The sequence below is a fragment of the Cervus elaphus genome, chromosome 2 (assembly GCF_910594005.1).
Source record: "Cervus elaphus chromosome 2, mCerEla1.1, whole genome shotgun sequence".
Taxonomy (NCBI): domain Eukaryota; kingdom Metazoa; phylum Chordata; class Mammalia; order Artiodactyla; family Cervidae; genus Cervus; species Cervus elaphus.
In genome coordinates, this window is record NC_057816.1 from 11,967,458 (window position 1) to 11,985,897 (window position 18,440).

The following is an 18,440-nucleotide window of genomic DNA, read 5'->3' on the forward strand; positions in this document are numbered from 1 at the left end:
GGCACTTTTGCAGTAGAAGTATCCGTTCTTTCCACCTGGAGGCCCTCAGTAGATGCCTCAGCTGAGATAGCAGGGGTCAGAGGTTGATTTCCTTTCAGATTGACTGGTTTGATCCCCTTGTTGTATAAGGGCCTCTCAAGAATCTTCTCAAGCACCACAGTTCAAAAGCTCAATTCTTTGGCATTCACCCTGTCTTATGGTCCAGATTTCACATCTGTATATGATTACTGGAAATACCATTCTTTGACACTACAGACCTCTGTAGCAAAGTGAGTCTCTGTTTTTTAATACACTGTCCAGGTTTTTCATAGCCTTTCTTCCAAGGAGCAAGTGTGTTTTAATTTTGTGGCTGCAAACAAGGTCCATAGTGATTTTGGAGCCCAAGAAAATAAAATCTGCCATCGTTTCCACTTTTCCTTCATCTATATGCCATGAAGTGGTGGGACTGGGTGCTATGAATGGTGAGTATCTTTTTGTGAATAGTTTTTTGAATGTTGAGTTTTAAGCCAGTATTTTCATCCCCTCTCCTCATCAAGAGGGTCTTTAATTCTTTGCCCTCTGCTATTAGGGTGGTGTCTTCTTTATATCTGTGGATGTTGATACTTCTCACAGCAATCTTGATTCCAGATTGGGAATTATCCAGACTAGCATATGGAATGATGCATCCTACATAAAAATTAAATAACCAGAGTGGCAATGTATACCTTGTCATGCTCCTTTCCCAATTTTAAATCTTTCAGTTGTTCCGTGTCTGATGCTAACTGCTGCTTTTTGATCCACATACAGACTTTTTAGGAGAAAGGTAAGATGATTTTGTACTCCCATTTCTTTAAGAATTTTCCACAGTGTGTTGTGGTCCACACAGTGAAAGGCTTTAGCATGGTCCGTGAAGCAGATGAAAATGTGTTTCTGGGATTCCCTTGCTTTCTCTATGATCCAATGGATGTTGGCAATTTGACCTCTGATTCCTCAAACCAGTTTGTACATCTGGAATTTCTCATTTCATCTACTGTTGAAGCATAGCTTGAAGGATTTTGAGCATTACCTTGCTAGCAAGTGAGATGAGTGCAATTGCATGATAGGTTGAACATTCTTTGAAATTTCCTTTCTTTTGGATTGGAATGAAAACTGACCTTTTCCAGCACTGTGGCCATAGCTGAGTTTTCCAAATTTGCTGGCATATTGAATGCAGCACTTTTACAGCCTCATTCTATAGGATTTTTAAACACCTCAGCTGGAATTCCATCACCTTCCCTAGCTTTGCTTGTAGTGATGCTTCCTACGGCCCACTTGACTTCATGCTCTAGTATATCTGGCTTTATGTGAGTGACCCCAGAATATTCCCTATCCCGGTCATTATGACCAGTTTTGTATAGTTCTTCTGTGCATTCTTGCCACCTCTTCTTAATCTATCTGCTTCTGTTAGGTCATTGAGTTTTCTGTCCTTTATTGTGCCCAAGTTTGCATGACATGTTCCTCTGGTTTCTCCAATTTTCGTGAAGAGATCTATACTCTTTACAATTCTGTTGTTTTCCAGTAACCTTGCACTGTTTACTTGTGAAGACTTTTCTTATCTTTCCTTGCTATTCACTGGAAGTCTGCATTTCATTGGGTATATCTTTCCCTTTCTCCTTTGCTGTTCACTTCTCTTATTTTCTCAGCTGTTTTTAAGGCCTTCTCAGGTAACCACTTTGCCTTCTTGCATTTGTTTTCCTTGGGGATGGTTTTGGTGACCACTCCCTGTACAGTGTTACAAACCTCCATCCATAGTTCTTCAGGCTACCAGACCTAATCCCTTGAATCTATTTTTCATCTCCACTATATAATCATAAGGGATATGATTCAGGTCATACCTGAATGTTCTAGTAGTTTTCCTTACTTTCTTCAATTTAAGCCAGAATAGTGCTTGCTTCTGCCTAAGCATTGGTGCCAGATCACCACCCACCACTCCCAGTGGGTGTGGAGCAAAAACTCACAATTTGAGGACTGTTACCCTGGGTTTGTGCTTGGCTTTTCACATGCTTAGCTGTGTGACCTTGGTCAAGTCTCTTAACCTCAGTTGTCCCATTTGGAGAATGGGCACCATGATGATAATTCCACCATTTAGATTGCATGTGTGCTGCTGAGAACAAGTGGCCCTATGAGAGCTCTCTGGGTTTCTGAGTCTGGAAGAAATATGAATTATTCTGCCTCCTGGGGAGAAGGAAATCTTCTGTTCAGAGGTTATGGCTGCCATCCCCAAGCTAAATATATATTCAAGTCAAATGACCTCTATTTCTGAACCATGACACAGAACTCTGACTGAGCCGATGCTTCTGTTTTCTGGGTTCCCAGAAGAGCTAATCATTACTGGCTCAGATTAATCCATTCCTCAGCCTTACCAGTCAGCCTTTCCTTGTCAACTACTTCTCCCCTGAAATCACACTGAAAGGAAAGCCAAACAGGCTCTTGGTCTCTTGTCAGTTTCCCACATCTCCAGCATAGCAACAATTATCTGTTATGGCTACTTGTCATAGCGTCAACTATGGCAACCTGTAGAGTCCAATCTCAGCCTGTTAAATGAAACTGCCCCCATTTGGCCCCTCATGTTTAAATTGCCTACAGTTGTCTTAGAAGCCTTCCTGTGCTTGCTGTTTAATGACAAAGCATGTGTGGACCTCATCTAGCTTTCTTTTCCAAGCGTGATTCCAACCATGTAGTGAAGTAACCAGACACTGAGTCAACTAACTACCCACAGGAATTGACAAAAGCAAACCACCCATCGTGCATTTCTTGCTTGCCCCAAAACACCACTGAACTGATCTGCTGAAACAATCTGATACATTGGTATGTACACTCCAGAAGGGACACTTTTTCTGGATTCGTTTTCCACCTAGTGCAGAAGGTTTACCACATGCCTCACCCTCCAGCAGCTGGTCACCTGGTTTTTGCAGACTCAGCCCAATCCATATCCCTTCACATCCCTCAGTAAAATCTATAGAACAAACTCAGTCAAAGTTCTCACTCCTGCAGAAGATATTTTTTTAAATTTTTTTCAGAAAACAATGTTTGGCAACACATTCAAAATCTTGTGCTCCTTGTCTTGGATTCAAGGACCTGCAGGAGAGGATGGGAAGCCTCCCCTTCCACCTAAATCTTTCACCACTCCCACCAGGGCCCCAGGCTTGACTGGACCCTCTGTTCTCATTGGTATTGTTCAGTTGCTAAGTCATGTCAGGTTCCTTGTGATTACATGTACGGAAACAGAACAGGCTTCCCTGGCTTTTGCTGTTTTGCAGAGTTTCCTCAAACTCACATCCATTGAGTCAGTGATGCCGAATCACCATTTCATCCTTTTGACCCCTCTCCTTCTGCCCACAATCTTCCCCAGCATCAGGGTCTCTTCCAATGAGCTGGCTCTTCACATCAGGTGGCCTAAGTGTTGGAGCTTCATCTTCAACATCAGTCTTTCCATTGATTATTGCTCTACCACTTCCAAAACAAAACTAATGATTCCAATTGTGGAACAATATTGAGCACTGATAAAGTTTAATTGAACAGGGATCTTGTCCTCTGGGAAATCCCAGCACTGCCACCCTGCCTTTCTCTTACCATTCTCTTCACCTGGCATAGAATTCCTTCCCTACAGCTTCTCCAGCTTTAAAAGGCCTGCTGACCCATCATTGTCAGCTATCCAGGAATTGATCCTTCCACCTTCCCCAAAGACTTCTGCCTGATCCCTGATGTCCTCTGTACATCAGTTCAGTTCAGTCTCTCAGTCATGTCCAACTCATTGCTATTTCATGCAGTGCAGCATGCCAGGTTTCCCTGTCCATCACCAACTCCCGTAGCTTGCTCAAACTCATGTTATCAAGTCAGTGATGCCACCCAACAATTTCGTCTTCTGTCTTCCCCTTTGCCTCCTTCCTTTAATCTTTCCCTGCATCAGGGCCTTTTCTAATGAGTCAGTTCTCATCAACTGGCCAAAGTATTGGAAGTTCAGCTTTAGCAATAGTCCTTCCAAAGAATATTCAGGACAGATTTCATTTAGGATTGACTGCTTGGATCTCCTTGCAGTTCAAGGGACTCTCAAGAGTCTGGTCCAACACCACAGTTTAAAAGCATAAATTCTTTGGTGCTCAGCTTTCTTTATGGTCCAACTCTCACATCCAGTCACAACTTCTGTCAATACCATAGCTTTAACTATACAGACCATTGCTGGTAAAGTAATGTGTCTGCTTTTTAGTATGGTGTCAGGTTTTTCATATCTTTTCTCCAAGGAGCAAGTGTCTCTTTTTTCACAGCTGCAGTCACTATCTACAGTGATTTTGGAACCCAGGAAAATAAAGGCTGTCAATGTTTTCATTGTTTATCCAGGGATTTGTCATGAAGTGATGGAACTGGATGCCATGATCTTTGTTTTTTGATCTGTACATGCTACATCAAGACCATCCCCAGGAAAAATAAATGAAAAAAGGTAAAATGGGTGTCTGAGGTGGCCTTATAAATAACTTAAAAAGAAGAGAAGGAAAAGACAAAGGAGAAAAGAAAGATATACCCATCTGAATGCAGAGTTCCAAAGAATAGCAAGAAGAGATTTAAAAAAAGCCTTCCTAAGTGATCAATGCAAAGAAATAGAGGAATACGTTAGAATGGTAAATACCAGAGATCTCTTCAAGAAAATTAGAGATAGGGAGGGAACATTTCAGGCAAAGATGGGCACAGTAAAAGAGAGAAATGATACGGACCTAACAGAAGCAGAATATATTAAGAAGAGGTTGAAAGAATACATAAAAGAACTGTACAAAAAAGATATTAATGACCCAGATAAGCACGATCGTGTAATCACTCAGCTAGAGCTAGACATCCTGAAATGTGAAGCCAATGGGCCTTCAGAAGCATCATTACCAGCAAAGCTAGTGGAGGTGATGGAATTGCAGTAGAGCTATATCAGATCCTAAAAAATGATGCTGTGAAAGTGCTGCACTCAATATGCCAGCAACTTTGGAAAACTCAGCAGTGGCCACAGGACTGGAAAGGTCGTTTTCATTGCAATCCCAAAGAAAGGTGATTTCAAAGAATGTTCAACTACCACATAGTTGCACTCATCTCACATGCTACCAAAGTAATTTCTCCAAGCAAGTCTTTAACAGTATATAAACTGTGAAATTCCATATGATCTAGCTGGATTTAGAAAAGGCAGAGGGACCAGAGATCAAAAGGCCATCATGGAAAAAGCAAGAGAATTCTAGAAAAACACCTACTTCTGCTTTATTGACCATGCAAAAGCTTTTGACTGTGTGGATCACAACATACTGTGGAGAATTCACAGAGATGGGAATACCAGGCCATCTTACTTGCCTTCTGAGAAATCGGTATGCAGGTCAAGAAGCAACAATTAGAACTGAACATGGAACAATGGAGTGGTTCCAAAAGGGAAACGAGTAGGTAAAGGCTCTATATTGTCACCTTGCTTATTTAACTTATATGCAGAGTACATCATGCCAACTGGATGAAGTAGAAGCTGAAATCAAGATTGCTGGGAGAAATATCAATAACCTCAGATATGCAGAAAACACCACCTTCATGGCAGAAATTGAAGTGGAACTGAAGAACCTCTTGATGAAAGTGAAAGAGGAGGGTGAAACATCTGGTTTAAACTCTACATTCAGAAAATGAAGATCTTGACATTTGACCCCATCACTTCATGGCAAATAGATGGCAAAACAATGGAAACAGTGAGAGATTTATTTTTTGGGGCTCCAAAACACTGCAGATGATGACTTCAGCCATGAAATTAAAAGAGGCTTGCTCATTTGAAGAAAATAGATGACAAACCTATAGAAATTTTTTAAAAGCAGAGACATTTCTTTGCTGAAAATGTTCAGTTTAATCAAAGCTATGATTTTTCCAGTTGTAATGTATGGATGTGACAGGTGGACCATAAAAAATGGTGAGTGATGAAGAATTGATGGTTTTGAACTGTGGTGTTGGACAAGACTCTTGAGAGTCCCTTGAACTGCAAGGAGATTCAACCAGTCAATCCTCAAGGAAATCAATTCTGAATATTTATTGGAAGGACTGATGCTGAAATTGAACCTCCAATACTTTGGCCAAAGGATATGAAGAACTGACTCATTAGAAAAGACCCTGTTACTGGGAAAGATTGAAGGCAGGAGGAGAAGAGGAGACAGAGGATGAGATGGTTGGGTGGCATCATTGACTTAATGGACATGAGTTTGCCCAAGCTCCAGGAGCTGGTGAAGAACAGCAAGCCTTCAATAAATGCAATTGTTTCCAAGAAATTAACAGTGTTTGCAAACGGTGAAAGGAGTAATTTATAAAAAGTAAAGAATATCCAGGATCCAAAGGGTAAAAGTGATCACATCTACAATCCAATTTAAAATTTCCATATAAATTGTGAAAATATTGGTCCTAGTTTCATCTCAATACTGTAAAGTAATTAAAATTAATTGAAGCTCAATTAATTTAAGGACAAGAAATATGACAACTAAAAAAAGGCATATCATAATTCATTGTTTAAAACAATCTACCAAAGTAATGTAACCAGAAGGAAAAACAGAAATAGTAAAACAAAAAATGGGAATGACAGCAGATTAGGCATATGAAACATTGTTAGCCAGAGGACACTGGCACCACATCTTAAAATGCTGAGAGAAATAAAATTGACTCAGAATTCTATACCCAAGAAAAATACATATGAAAAACAAGATAAAATACTTTCTTAGACATACAACGACTACAAGACTGCATCACCACCAACAGACCAATGTAATAAATGTTTTATAAAAGGTCTCCAGTCAGAATGAATTTAAAAGTAAGTGGAAATATGGATCTCCAGGGGAATGAACAGTACCCAAAATGATAAACATGCAATATGTATTAAAATGTAAATATAGGGACTTCCTTGGTGGTCCAATGGTTAAGGAACTGCTTTGCATTGAATGGGATGCTGGTTTGTTCCTTTGCCGAAGAACTAAGATCCCACATGCCACTGAGTACAAAGCCTGCATATCTCAAATAGAGTTTACATGCTGCAAGTACTGAGCTTGCCCTCCTCAAATAGAGAGTCCCTACCACAAGGAAGACCTGCATTCCACACTAAGAACGAACACATTCAAAGAAATGACAAATAAGTAAATAATTTAATAATTATTAACAATTATCATGATTAATAATGATAGATGGGCAAGTTAAAGATGCATACCATGGATCTTAAAACTACTTCAAAAACGGTTACAGTTAATAAAGTGACAAACGATATAAAAGGGAATAATAAAAACTATTCAGTCACAAAGAAGTCAGGGGTAGAAAGAGACGTTGAAAGAAAGAACATGGGACAAATTGAAAATGACGAGCAAGATGATAGAATTAAACACAACTAGAGTTGAACCCTCAGATATGAACCCATACTGAAGATATAACCCCGGCCCAGATGACAGCAGATCCCCATACACTGCACTCTGCTGCCTAAACAGAGCCTGCCAGTCTCCAGGGCCCCAATGTGCCTGGGCACAGAACAGCCCCAAAAGTTTATATGGGACAGTAAATTAGAAGTCTTCCATCATACAAAGTATATGCTGTGTTTATAAAGAAATTGCATTGGAAATCAATGTTCACTGGACAGAAGAAGAACTAGGTGATACCATAGTGTGGACCTTCCCGCTTTTACTACTCTAATTCTTCTCAGGAGGGAGCATATAAATTGACAGGACTTACATCTCTTCAATACTAGACATACTTGACCTGGGATACATGTTTGATTTTCAAGGTTCAGTCTCCACTCTCTTCTCCCCTCTTGCACACCATCGGCAACAGGGACTGCTCCTCTATACCACGGCTCAACCACTACAAACAAGTCCAGATGATATTTGCCGAGTCTTTCACATAAACCAGTGAAAACTTGTTTCCTCCTATTTCAGCCTCTTTTCAAGGCTCTTTTCAACCTACCATGGCTCTTGTCCTACCTCCTGGGATCCTGGTCCTCTGTCACTTGCAGCCATGTTCCCATACACTGGGCCTCAATTATACCCAGTGAAATTTCTATTCAGAATGGCCATAATACATGCAAAAAGGGAAAGAATTGGCAGGTCCTTACACTCCTCTCGTGTTCCTTAACTACATACATTCACTGAAAGCCTGTGTAGCAAGTCTGTTACATACAAACCTTCAAGTTGAAAACTTTCAAACATGTAAAGTGCATTTGCATGTGCAATCCCATCAGTTAGTTCACAGATCTGACACACATTGTCGTGGGCACATCCCAGAGAAGTGCATGTGCTTTGTGTACTTTATTGTACAGAAGTGTATGGAGGACAATAGTGTGGTGTTTTTATTTCAAGCCTACGCTGTCTTGACGGAAGCATAAATGCAGTGGTGAAGTAGATGGTACTACTACTCTACTTTTAAAGGTGTGCTTAGTTGCTCAGCTGTGTCCAACTTTGGCAACATACGGACTGTATTCCTCCAGGCATCTCTTGCCATGGGGATTCTCCAGACAAGAATACTGGAGTGGGTTGTCATGCCCTATCCAGGTACTGCAAGGTTAAAAATGTTTGTTTTATTGTTGGTGTTTCTTATTTTATGCATTACTTGTGTGAAAAGTATCATAAAGCTATTAAACTACTATTTTAAACTAATATATAAGCAATTGTCTAAGTTGGCTACCTAAGTAAATTTGCTGGACTTATGAAGAAATTGGGATTTTTGAATACCCTTTTGAAATGTAACTTGTTCATACACAGGGGACTTACTGTTCTGCTAAGACCTGTGGATGCAAAAGTGAACGCATCCCTTCCAGGTCCAAGGAAGTCACATTCTTGGTTGAGATTTTAGAGGAAACATGAGATCTCCATAATTCTAGCCATCTCAGTCCTTCAAAAGACCTTGATCAGGACAAACAAATACTATAGTAGAAATAGTCATTGTGTTTCTACCCACTTCTAGAAAGTGTCGCTAACGCCTCGGTACTGGATCTTATAATGCTGGTGGACTAGATGGAGAAGTGATGTGAACAGAAATAAGGAAGGTGAGACAGGTAAGTCAGAATGTGAGGTAACAAAGACAAGGTATTTAGAAGCTGAAGAATTGAGAGAGATTTGGGCCCTGAGTTGGAAATGCAGTTTTCAAAACAAATTGGGTCACGTGGTATGTATAATCCTCACTTCAGTCCTTAGAAGATCTCTACGGGCCAGTCTGTCTCCTTTTTCTGGAGGACAGTTCAGATTCATCTAGCTGTTTCTCATCGCTGCTCCTTCCTCCTGGCTCCCACACTGTGCCCAGCCGTTCAGCCTCATCCATTAGAAACGGTTTGTTCTTTAAGGCAGGCGCTTGTGGCTACCTACAAGATGACCTATTCTCTGCTTCTCTTTCAAAACTGAAAATCGTTTTTTATATAGCTATGACCCCAGAAGCGACAGGACTGCATTTCCTGCCCACTCTTGCTCTTAGTCATGACAGGTGACTTTGAGATGCAATCAGATGTAGAAGAGGGATTTCTTGGAAGACTGATTTCAAGGAGCTGATTTAGCTGAGAGATGAGACTCTTCCCTTCCCCTCCTATTTCCTAACAGTTGTCTGGATTTTAGTTGTGATGGCTGGAACTCCTGTAGTTGTACTGGACGATCATGTAACCTTGTAGATGGATACCACCCAAGCTCTGGCTGGCCCACCTTCGGCTTTGTTTCACTGGGAGAGAAAAATCAAGTTTATCTTGCTAAAGTTATGGTTATTTTAGTTTCTCACAATGTGTATCCAAACTTAATCCTGATACTACTATGTGTTTAATATGATATAGCCTTATTATTTTGTTGTGTTTCGTGAATATATTTATATTTTACATTCCTCTTACTTTTTATTTTATAAATTGGTTCATAAAGCCCAGGTATACCTAAATTGTATAAATGCAAAATTATGATTACAAGCATGCTTTCCTATAGATTTTGCATTTTATACATTCTTATATTCTTTCCTTTCTTGTTTTCTCCGTATTTGAACAGTCTGGGCCATTTCCTCTCTTATAACCTCATCCATATCCATGTCTGCAGGCCAAAACTGACTGAGAGGTGTGTGGGGAGAACCAAAGAAGAATGAACTATGGGGGCATGAGTGAAGGATGGTGGCCCTTGTGACTCATCATAAATGCTCTGTAGTAGGATCACATTCCCTTGCCCTTCTGTGGACCCACCTCCTCCATGTTTGCCATAACCATGGAAGATACTTCGGCCAGTGGAATTTGAGTAGAGTTGATAAGTCACTTCCAAATGGAAGTATGGTTTTCTGTCCCATGTGCTGGGATGCAGCTGTAATGACAGGAGCTGGAGTAGCCATTTTAGACCAGAGGCAAGTAGCACAGGTGAAGGTGTGACAAGAAAGAAGTGGGTCCCCATCTCTCTGGAGAGACCTGCACTACCATTATATGAAAGATAATTGAAATTGTATTCTATGTAAGACAATGTTATTTAAGGTTTGATTAGAGTAGTTGAAACTGTAACCTAACACTCATAATAGAATAACTGATCTTTGTGTTAGCCTTGTCTTGACATTAGAGTCTGGGTGAGACAAGATCTACTGACATATACTTACAAGTGAGTCAAGTGACAGCCCTGCCCTCTGGAAGCTGTGGTCTAGTGTGGGTTTCAGAAACTCAAGTAAGAACAAAGTCACATGGCAGGACAGTCAAGATGCTGTAGGGACATTTGGGAGGGGAACCTAAATCAGTCCTGGTCTCAGGAGGTTGCCTGAAGCAGGGCACAGTCCTCTATCAGTCTCCTCATAAATAGGCCATGGTGCCAAGTTTCATGTAAAAGTGATGCATTTCAAATTCTTTCCAGAGTGTTTTCCCTTTTGATCCAGTGCTTAAGATATACATTTGAGACCTGGTTTGGGAAGACTGCAAATTCCCCAGGGCAACTAATCTGGTGGCCCACAACTACTGAGCCTGAGTGCCCTAGAGCCTGTGGTCTGCTCAAGAGAAGCACAGGATTGAAAACCAGTGTGCTGCAATTACAGAGTAGCCCCTGATTGCTGCAAATAGAGAAGTCATGAGCAGTAGACCTAATGAAGAAAAAAAAAAAATTGTCCCAGAAAACCAGTGTGGTCTCAGGGGAAGCAGGACATGACAAAGGATGAAACCAGTCTGGGTCTGATTTCATGCAAATCATGGAGAAGGAAGCTACAGTCTGTTTTCACAGGGAACTTGGGACACAAGTTGTGCCTCAAATGTGCCCCAAACCAAGGCTAGGGAGCTGGGATTTCACTCTCCTACTAGCAACTCCCTCTCCTCCTGCAACTACACCCAGCTGGTGTCTCTCAGCCCTTGATTTAGATCCTCCAAAGACAAATCAGAGGTGACACTAGAAGCAGAAGACACCAAACCTCAGGAAAATGAAACCTCAGATCATTTCTAGATGTCTGCAACCACTCTGCCATCTCCAGCATCATATCTGGAATACTGCATGTCTATAGAACCCCATGGGTCTCTCTTTTATTTTCTAAATTGAGGTTTTAATTTATATAGGAGTATAGTGTATTTACCATATTGTATTAATATTAGTTGTATGGGAAACTAATTCCCTTATACATACACATGTATCCATTCTTTCCTTTTTCTAAATTGAGGTTTTAATTTATATATGAGTATAGTGTGTTATACAGTATTGTATTAATATTATTTGCACGGGAAATTAATTCCCTTATACATACACATGTATCCATTCTTTCTTAGATTATTTTCCCATACAGGACATTACAGACTACTGAGCAGAATTCCTGTGCTATAAAGTAGGTCTTTGTTGATTATCTGTTAAATGTAGTAGTATACATATATTAATCTAAAACTCTCAATTTATCCCTCTTCCACATTGCCACTGTGGTAACTATAATTATTGTTTTGACAGAGGGAAGTGTCTAGGCACTTTTTGGATCAGAGTCTGTGCTTGTGAGAGTGCAGTGGCCAGGGAAAACAAACCTGAGAGACACTGATTTGAGATGATGCTAAATGTTGAGAAGATCCGGCCATGCAAAAAGCTGGGAGAAAAGCATTTTAGATGTGGGAAGTAGCCATTGCTAAGAACCAAGGTAACCAACCTTAATAAATGGCTACCCTTCCACTGCCAACCAACCTTCCATGCTTGGAACTTGGCCTACGGGCCAACATTCATGGCCTTATCCCATAAATCAGTTGTGAGTTAGCAGCAATGAGCCATATCAACCTTCCCAAGAAGGAAGAACCTGGGGCTATCACAAGGGTGAGTTGGCTCTGGACTCAGGGACGTGTACACAAACTGGTTATCACCAGGAACATCAGGTGCCAGGGGCACCACCAATGCCTCCGACTATCTCCATGTACTTGTTTTTAGGAGTAGAAACTCCAAGGAACTGATAGAGCAAAGAAACAAGTAATCACTCTTGTTTCATCTTGCCCTGTGTGATTCCCATGGCCCTTTGACTACACTGCTCTCTGCCCAAAACTCTTTCCTCTATTCCTTCTTCAAAGGTGGCTTGTGAATAACATCAGCACCTGACTCTGAAGCCTGGTGGCTGAAACTCAACTCAAAACATGCTGGGGCGCAGAGATGTCCAGCCTTGTCCTGTGTTTCTGTCCTTTGTCTCCAATGAGATTCATAAAGCAATGTCCCTGAAAATCATAAATGTGATTGTAACCTACTCAAGGCCTTTGATGCTCCAAGGTCTCTTGGAACATCAAAGAGGGAACACATCCCCTTCATCCAGGCTAGTCTGAAACCCCAAATTCACTCAGCCAGGGTTTCCCTGAGGAAACATAAGACACTTAACTTATTTGCTAGAAGGCTGAGAAGAGAATGCTTCTCGCTGTGAATGCAGGTTCATGTCACCCAGGCAGCCAAAGGTCTGTCGTGAGTGAATGAGGAGCGGGAGCTCTTTGGATTCTGAGTTTGGAGTGAGTCAGTCACCACATGCACGACTGCCTACTGGGGTCACTACAGCTGGGGTTTCCACACTGTGCCTTGAACAGAGAAGAAACAGCCCTGACTATTGCTTTCCTGCTGCTACATGGAGGCAGGTCTGCTGATAAAATCGGAGCCAGACTTGAGGGGCGACGCGAAATGAACTTCTACTCTGGTGCTTGCAGACATCTGAGAGCTCCCCAGCAGTGGATACAATTGAACTTCCCTAAAGTTGCCCTTCCTGGAAGTCTCCTAGCCTGGGAACCAGAGTTCCTGGGTCCAAAGTCTTCACTAACTTGCCTGCAGCTTAAGCTGAGTCATATACCCCAGGGTTCAGTTTCCCATCTCTTGGATGAGGGAGACTGGACTTGCTCCAGACTGAAGCTCAGTGCCAATCAGTGGACAAATGGCTCAGAGGTGTGTGTTGCTGAGGATGCTGAGGCTGCCTCTGGTGGGCCGGGGGCTGTAATTGTCTGGTGATATTCCTGGATCCTGGCCTCAGGACTGGGAGTGATAGACCACCTGGCACACAGCTGCTGTGACACCGAGGACCTTAGAGGCCTTGCCCACTGGAAATTACCATCGTTTGGTTTCTGTGGGATGAGATCAGGTCATTATAAGTCAGAAGATACTAATGCTGAAGTGTGTAGATTCTTCAGTGTAAACACAAATTCGGGTGAAGAATCCTCTCTCCTAAAAAACTCTGGGAACAAAATATGCCAGGACTCTTAAACAAATTTTGTATTATTTTGAATACTATGTCAAGTAGGTCATCTTTTGGATGACCTGCCATTTGCTCTCTGGCTTGGGAGGACACCCACAGTTAGAGTGGAATCAAAGGGCCCCTGGGGGAGGCTTTCCATCTCCCCATGACTGCTTGGCAGTGAGTACAGTTCTTTCCCCTCCACATCTGGAGTAAGATTTCCAGCAGGAAGGACGTGACCTTCAAGTTTATCCAGAAGACTCAGGTAGGTCTGGCTCTCTGTTAGGCACTATTCTTTTCCCAGTGCTTCTTCCTTCAATCCTGGGTCCTGTGCAAGCTGCCCACCTCCTGGTTACTGGGTTCTGAATTCCTTCTTCACTTGCAGATATTTACACAGTCCACTTGTGGCTCACTCCCTACCCGGGCTGAATCCCTCACCTGAAGATGGCACTAAAGAAGGGAAAACCAAGGAGGGGTCTGCCCAGTTCATTGTTTCTAAAAATGTCCACATTCCTTCTGCTTCCAGACCCTGTCCTGAATAGACATCTCCAGCTAGATGACTCAGCTTAGCAAGGAAATGGATATGCAGATGGTGGGGGTGGGTGGGTGCTGTAAGGTTTTCAGGTGTGGGGGACAGTTTTCAGATGACAAGAGATGAGATGGAGTAATGAACATGTGGTCCTCCAACCACTCATTCATTGGGTACCTGACTGAATCTGCTATCTTGGGCTCTTCATTGTATCACTAAGATAGAAACTTCAAAATGGACCTTCTATAAACTTCTTACTACTAAACAATTTCAAACATAACAAATAGAAGAACGAAGTGTGTCATCAACCCTATATTTCATCATTTGGCATCAATAACTACAAAATTAGCCTCTTTGTCCCACAGGTTGTCATAGACTGGAGACTATGCAACATTAAGGTGGTAGACTGTTGAGTTCCCAGTGAAGGCATTCTTGAGTTGCATCAGTTCTTTCTATTCTTGCTATGTTCTCAATTGTGGTGGGGGAAGGGAAGGAGGAAGAGGGAGAATAAGAAAGAAAAAGAGGAGAGGCTAATCCCATCATGAGGGACCACCATCAAAACCCCATGTCAACCTGTGTACCCCACAAAGACCCTACTTCCTGATTCCATCACATTAGGAGTCAAGGGTGGACACAATTCAATCCATAGCAGCTATGCAGATCTGTTTTTAAATCAAGAGAGACCCTCAACTGACTCTTTCTTTTACTCTGCATTCATTTTTTTTTTTGTGAAGTATTTTAGGGATGAGATGAACATTTCACAAAATATACATAATGAGTATCTGGGGTAAAATCATAATGTGAAAAAATTGCTCTTTTTTTCCCAATAAAATGAACATCTTATATCCAGTCCATGTGCAAATTTCCCTGATTCTCAAAAAGCAGTTGTCTTTTCACAGTTCATTGAAACAATGTACTCATTTGTTGCACTTGGTTGTTCTCCTTTAAGACAAAATAACTCTTCCTCTCCCAATTTTAATGCCATTTATTTGTTCAGAAACTGGGAGGAAGCAGGGTAGTTTGTCTTACAGAATGTCCCACTGTTGGGTTTAGAGCAGGAGTCCACAATACCAGCACAGTGGGCCAGGACCAGTACCAGTCCTTAGTCCACTAGGAACCAGACCTCCCCAGCAGAAGGAGAGCTGCAGGCCAGTGAGTGAGGCTTCATCTGTATTATAGCTGCTTCCTGTCACTCTCTCATCACCTCCAGAAGAGAGAGTCTAGCTTGTTTACCTGGGACCATTTGTAGTTGCATAACATATGCTTAATAGAAACAAAAATAGCAAAAATATTGATGATTATCTGCTTTCTCAGTGAACAGAATAGTGTATTGGTGCCTTAGGAATCTATCACAGTGAGAAATTAGATGTTGCCTATTAACATTTGGACACGTTTGGTCAGCTTTAAATTAAATATTAAAAAATTCTTATCATGGGATCCAGCCCCATCCTTCATGGCAAATAGAAGGAGAAAAGATGGAAGCAGTGACTGATTTCTTCATCTTAGTCTCTAAAACCACTGTGGATGATGACTGCAGCCATGAAATCAGAAGAAGTTTGCTTCTTGGCAGGAAAGCTATGGCAAAAATAAACAGTGCATCAAGAAGAAGAAACATCATTCTCCCAATAAACTGGTAGATGTTTGGCCTTTCCATTTGGATTCCTAAAATTTCTGTCCAGTCCCCACAGGTCTTTGAAGTCCCTCACGTTCCTGTCATTCAAGATTCAAAAGATTGTTCTGTGCATTTCTTGAGCCAGTCCTGAAATCAACCATCTCTTTAAGATCGTCTGATGGGAAATGTCTTTAGAAGCTTGAAGTTAGACCTCAGAACAGTCACTGTTATCAAGTTGTCTTGCTTCTAGGCTTTACAGTGGTCACAGGAAGAAGTATACATTTTCCTTAGAAAGTAAAATAAAACAGAATATAATTCGTTCATACAAACTTAAGCTTTCAGTTCAAGATTTAAGACAGCAGGGTTTTAATTAAACTGCTTTATGTTATGTGTGAACCTCTTTTCTAGCCACTGAAAGGCTTACATCAGAATATGAGTTTTAATTATTGTCTTGATTTTACCTATTAACATACATACGATTCTGTCACAATAACAGAAACAATATCAGGAAGAATAAGTTGTTGAATTATTGCTAGCCACAGCTGCGTTGGCGGTGCAAAAGTGTGGCGGCTGCAAGGGCAGTGCAGAATCGCATTGGAGAGGAGCTTCCCCATATCTAAGATCAGGGGCGGCAGCCTAGAGGAGTTACTCTACTTCCAAGGTAAGGAGCAGCAGGTGCTTTTTGCTGGAGCAGCCGTGAAGAGGGGCCCCACATCCAAGGTAAGATAAACCCAAGTAAGACAGTAGGCACTGAGAGAGGTCAGACAGACTGAAACCACAATCACAGACAACTAGCCGATCTGTCATATGGACCACAGCATTGCCAAACTCAATGAAACTCAGCCATGCCATGTGAGGACACCCAAGACAGAGGGGTCATGGTGGAGAGGTCTGACAGAATGTGGTCCACTGGAGAAGGGAATGGCAATCATCTTCGGTATTCTTGCTTTGAGAACTCCATGAACAGTATGATAAGGGAAAGAGAAAGGACAGTGAAAGAAAAAGTCCCCAGGTTGGTAGGTGCCCAATATGCTACTGGGAGATCAGTGGAGACATAACTCCAGAAAGAATGAAGGGATGGAGCCAAAGCAAAGACAACACCCAGTTGTGGATGGTACTGGTGATGGAAACAAGATTCAATGCTATAGAGAGCAATATTGCATAGGGACCTGGATTGTTAGGTCCATGAATCAAGGCAAATTGGAAGTGGTCAAAGAGGAGATACCAAGAGTGAACATTGACATTCTAGGAAACAGTGAACTAAGATGGACTGGAATGGGTGACTTTCACTCAGATGACCACTATATCTACTACTGCAGGCAGGAGTCCCTTAGAAGAAATGGAGTAGCCATAACAGTCAACAAAAGAGTCCAAAATGCAGTACTTGGATGCAACCTGAAAAATGACAGAATGATCTCTGTTTGTTTCCAAGGCAAACCATTCAATATCATAGTAATTCAAGTCTATGCCCTGACCAGTAACGCTGAAGAAGCTGAAGTTGAACAGTTCTATGAAGACCTACAAGACGTTCTAGTAAAAAAAAAAAAAAAAAAAAAATGACATCCAAAAAAGATGTCCTTTTCATTACAGGGGGCTGGAATGCCAAAGTAGGACGTCAAGAAATTCCTGGAGTAACACGCAAATTTGGCCTTGGAGTACAGAATGAAACAGGGTAAAGGCTAATAGAGTTCTACCAAGAGAATGCACTAGTCATAACAAACATCCTCTTTCAGTAACACAAGAGAAGTCTCTACACATGGACATCACCAGATGGTCGACACCGAAATCAGATGGATTATATTATTTGCAGCCAAAGATGGAGAAGCTCTATACAGTCAGCAAAAACAAGCCTGGGAGCTGACTGTGGCTCAGATTATGAACTTCTTATTGCCAAATTCAGACTGAAATTGAAGAAAGTGGAAAAAACCACTAAACCATTCAGGTATGACCTAAATCAAATTCCTTATCACTATACAGTGGAAGTGAGAAATAGACTTAAGGAACTATATCTAATAGACAGAGTCCCTGATGAGCTATGGACAGAGGTTCATGCCATTGTACAGGAGACAGGAAAGAAAATCATCGCCAAGAAAAAGTAATGCAAAAAAGCAAAATGGCTGTCTGAGGAGGCCTTACAGTTAGCTGTGAAAAGAAAGGAAGCAATAAGCAAAGGAGAAAAAGAAAGATATACCCATTTGAATGCAGAGTTCCAAAGAATAGCAAGGAGAGACAAGAAAGCCTTCCTTAGTGGTCAATGTAAAGCAATAGAGGAAAACAATAGAATGGAAGAGACTAGAGATCTCTTCAAGAAAATTAGACATGCCAAGGGAATATTTCACGCAAAGATGAGCTCAATAAAGGACAGAAATGATATGGCCCTAACAGAAACAGAAGATATTAAGAAGAGGTGGCAAGAATACACAGAAGAACTGTACAAAAATATCTTCACAACCCAGATAATCACAATGATGTGATCACTCACCTAGAGTCAGACATCCTGGAATGTGAAGTCAAATGGGCCTTAGGAAACATCACTACGAACAAAGCTAGTGGAGGTGATGGAATTCCAGTTGAGCTATTTCAAATCCTGAAAGATGATGCTGTCATAGTGCTGCACTCAATATGCCAGAAAACTTGGAAAACTCAGCAGTGACCACAGGACTGGAAAAG

The 18,440-nt window shown here is 41.5% G+C and overlaps 1 long non-coding RNA gene across 1 annotated transcript; it reads left to right on the top strand.

The window, feature by feature from the left end:
* Nucleotides 1–397: 397 nt before the first annotated feature.
* Nucleotides 398–17,627, top strand: LOC122674346. Its single transcript, XR_006334956.1, has 3 exons — nucleotides 398–439; nucleotides 6,182–6,184; nucleotides 17,449–17,627. It is a non-coding gene; the product is annotated as an uncharacterized LOC122674346 (long non-coding RNA).
* Nucleotides 17,628–18,440: the final 813 nt, after the last annotated feature.